This window comes from Bufo gargarizans, chromosome 9 (genome assembly GCF_014858855.1).
Source record: "Bufo gargarizans isolate SCDJY-AF-19 chromosome 9, ASM1485885v1, whole genome shotgun sequence".
Lineage (NCBI taxonomy): Eukaryota > Metazoa > Chordata > Amphibia > Anura > Bufonidae > Bufo > Bufo gargarizans.
Window position 1 is genome coordinate 135248880 of NC_058088.1, and position 4553 is coordinate 135253432.

General features: G+C 37.6%; 1 long non-coding RNA gene across 1 annotated transcript; it reads left to right on the forward strand.

Annotated features, from left to right (window-relative positions):
* Positions 1-2079: 2079 nt before the first annotated feature.
* On the forward strand, positions 2080-3775 carry LOC122919955. The gene is made up of 5 exons (XR_006386843.1): positions 2080-2195; positions 2289-2369; positions 2460-2679; positions 2884-3042; positions 3661-3775. It is a non-coding gene; the product is annotated as an uncharacterized LOC122919955 (long non-coding RNA).
* The last annotated feature ends 778 nt before the right edge of the window (positions 3776-4553 follow it).

Sequence of the window (4553 nt, forward strand, 5' to 3'; positions counted from 1 at the left end):
AACTCATATAAACAGCTCCTATGTCTACCTATCATACATCTTTTTACCCGGTTGTCAAGCCTGGGAATGGTGTAGTGACATACTAGAGCAGCTGACAGTTATAATGAAAGCGATACTTTCACTTGACAAGTGAAAAACCGCACACAGCATACCGCAATGTGTGAACATATGCCAGGCTGTGAAAGGCAATGAGCAATAGTCAGTCTACTGTATGAGTAGCTGTTTCCCAATAACAATGCAGCGGTCAGTTATAATGAAAGAGATACTTTCACATGACACAGGCAAAACACACCCAGGCCCCCAAGCTGCGGGAACACACGGCTATAAATATGGTAATTGGGCTGTGATAGTCCGTCCTAGCACATTCAAAATCCTATAAAACAGACACTGTGTATACGGCAACACATTACAGATTCAAATACAGAAGACAGCACATTTCAACTGAAAACAGCACATTTGCATAGCAAGGTAAGAATTACATCTTATTACATTAATCTATTTTGTGTTAATTAAATGATCCATATATTCACTGTGCTGTATTCTTTCATGCATATGTAATTGTAGTGATTTATTGAATATATTGTTTCAATGTTTTTACTAAAAGACAGCACATTTGAATAGCATGGTAAGAATGACAGCTTATTACCTTTAACTATTTGGCATTTTAATGAGCCATATATTTTCTGAGCTGTATTGTTTCATACATATGTAATTGTAGTGATTTATTGAATATATTGTTTACAATATATATATATATATATATATATATATATATGAGCACCAAAATGACTCACAAAAGTGAGTACCCGTGCAGAGCCAGCACGTGTGGTAAAACACCAAAAAAGAGAAAATAGGGCTCGCACTAAATAGTATTATGAATATATAAATTTTATTAGTGTCTCCATATGAGACAAATCACAATTAAAACACATAGGAAACAATGGATGGTGAAAAATGAGCACACAGAATGACATGGAGCACGACCAAATTACTAAAAATGGCAAATAGATACAAAAATGAGTATATAGATATAGCACTAGGTGTGCATGTAAATCAAATAGAATGTTAGTAATACATATAATCAGGCAAAGCTATACAGGCTAGGTAATGATATCATACATAGTGAAACCAAAGTCTGCATATAAAGTGACCAGTGCACATAGTCAGAATAGATATATAGCCAACGCTGAGTAAATCATTATAACGCCATAAACCAACTACCTGTATAGTGCTCCAGCAACCCCGACGCACGTTTCACGCAAGGCTTCTTCAGGGGGAAGTGTGACAATATATATATAAATCCAGAAAAAGGACGGCACTCCGGTCTTGAAAAGGTGAAAGTGGTTTTTAATCAACCTTGCGGTACAACGTTTCGGCTCCAATACTGAGCCTTGAGAAATTGGCTCAGTATTGGAGCCGAAACGTTGTACCGCAAGGTTGATTAAAAACCACTTTCACCTTTTCAAGACCGGAGTGCCGTCCTTTTTCTGGATTTATTGATTGGGGTAAGAAGTCGATTCCCCTGGAACGTGCACCCTATTTTTCCTTCTTTGTAGTCAGTGCCGCCATTTTTCATATATATATATAATAAGGAAGTACATCGGAAGTAGGAGCTATAAGTACATAGGAGCTGTCAGTACCTAGTGCATGTTAGGAGTAGTAGTCCTGTCTGCTGCTACTCTTAGCATCCACTATGTACTAATATTAACTGCATACCCCTATGTACTGTAGCATAGGGGGTTGTAGGTAATATAACTACACAGTGCATGTTAGGAGTAGTATGTTTTCGCTCAATATGACCACCTGTCAAAATATATTTTTTTTTGACTGATTAAAAAAAACAAAAAACTGCCAGCCAGCCAACAAGCAAGCCAGCCAGCCAAAAAATTATTATGACCAGTATACGTCGGTATGTCTGTTATTTTATTTAATGTTCAAATATTCTTTTTTTTTTTTTTCCTTTATAGGCACATCTTCATCTCCGAGCGAGGCCGGGAGCTCTCCTCCCCGATCACGACACCTCCAGGATGTGGTATGTAAAGTTCCTTTGCATTCCAAACTGTATATTGTGTTATTATTCTAATATTTTTTCTTTTTTTTTTCTTTATCAGTCAGACTCTATGGAGGAGAGTTCTCCCGGTCAACCCAGAGCCAGAGGAACGGAGGAGATGGAAGTTGGGGGTGGAAGAGAAACGGTTGGTTAATATTTTCATTATATATATATATATATATATATATATATATATATATTTTTTTTTTTTAAATTTATTCATTCAATTTTTTTTTAGCCATCTCGTCCTGTTGCCAGTGAGAGGGGTCATCAACGATCTTCCCGAGGACGCCATGGAGCACGCGGCGGTCGTGGTCGTGTGAGTATTGTAAAGTTATGTTTTTTATTTAAAAGAAATTTATCGAATATTAAACGTAATTTTTATTCTATATTTTTTTTCTTCTTTTAGGGCTCCCAAACCTCCACCAGAAGGCATGAGGAGGACGTTGAACGATTTTATATCGACAATGATCTCCTCATCCATATGGTGGAGGAGCGTACACCGTTGTGGGACCACACCGACCGCCGCCATGCAGACCATGATCTAACACTGCTCCTCTGGAACGAGATATGTGCGGCCATTCTGCCCAACTGGGATGACCTCCAAGAAAGGCAACAGGGCCAATGCCGTAAGTATAAATTATTTGTAGAGAGCAGACATGTAAAAAAATATTAATTTAAAAGTGGTTTTACAGTCTAATTTTTTTATAACTGCCACTTGTTTTAAAAAAAAAATTTTTTTCTTATTGTGGCTGTTTCAATTAAATTGTAAACCAACTTTGAATAACCACTGATTTTAAATATACATCCTAATTTGATTTCTTTCTTTCTAGGAGATACGATCATGGTTCGGTGGCGCTCAATCAGGGACCGCTACAAGAAGGCCTTTAATGAGGAACTTTGGCGTCCGAGTGGGTCGGGAGGAACCTCAAGGCGTGAATACCGCTATTCTGCCGCCTTGGGGTTCCACGAATGACCATTGAGATGCAAAGGTAAGATATAAGGCGTCTCTAAAAAAAAAAAAATATATATATATATATATATATATATATATATATATATATATATATATATATATATATATATATAGGTGTATGGCCCAGGCAGCCTGTCATTTGGCACTTCGTCTTTGTCTAGTAGTCCTGTCTGCTGCTACTCCTAGCATCCACTCTGTACTTACATTAACTGCATACCCCTATGTACTGTAGCATAGGGGGTGGAGGTAATATAACTACACAGCGCATGTTAGAAGTAATAGTCCTGTCTGCTGCTACTCCTAGCATCCACTATGTACTAATATTAACTGCATACCCCTATGTACTGTAGCATAGGGGTTGCAGGTAATATAACTACACAGTGCATGTTAGGAGTAGTATGTTTTCGTTCAACAATATGACCACCTGTCAACATTTTTAATTTTTTTTTAGACTGATCCCAAAAAAAAATAAAAAATAAAAATAAAAAATCTGCCAGCCAGCCAGCCAAAAACCCAGCCAGCCAGCAAAAAACACACCCAGGCAGAAAATTATTATGACCAGTAAGTTTTTTTTCCGTCGGTATGTCTGTTATTTTATTTAAAGTTCAAATATTCTTTTTTTTTTTTTTTATAGGCACATCTTCATCTCCGAGCAAGGCCGGGAGCTCTCCTTCCCGATCACGACACCTCCTATCAGTCAGACTCTATGGAGGAGAGTTCTCCCAGTCAACCCAGAGCCAGAGGAACAGGGGAGGAGGAAGTTTGGGGGTGGAGGAGAAACGGTTGGTTAATATTTTTTATACTTTTCAAAGTTTTATGCCTGTTTTTTTTTTTTTTAATATATATATATATATATATATATATATATATATATATATATATATATACACACACACACACACACACATATACATATATACACACACACACACACACTGGTCCTTCTAAAAAAAAATTGCATATTGTGATAAAGTTCATTATTAGTTCAAGCCTTTTATTGTTTTAATATTGATGATTTTGGCATACAGCTCATGAAAACCCAAATTTCCTATCTAAAAAAAATTAGCATATTTCATCCAACCAATAAAAGAAAAGTGTTTTTAATACAAAAAAAGTCAACCTTCAAATAATTATGTTCAGTTATGCACTCAATACTTGGTCGGGAATCCTTTTGCAGAAATCACTGCTTCAATGCGGCGTGGCATGGAGGCAATCAGCCTGTGGCACTGCTGAGGTGTTATGGAGGCCCAGGATGCTTCGATAGCGGCCTTAAGCTCATCCAGAGTGTTGGGTCTTGCGTCTCTCAACTTTCTCTTCCCAATATCCCACAGGTTCTCTATGGGGTTCAGGTCAGGAGAGTTGGCAGGCCAATTGAGCACAGTAATACCATGGTCAGTAAACCATTTACCAGTGGTTTTGGCACTGTGAGCAGGTGCCAGGTCGTGCTGAAAAATGAAATCTTCATCTCCATAAAGCTTTTCAGCAGATGGAAGCATGAAGTGCTCCAAAATCTCCTGATAGCTAGCT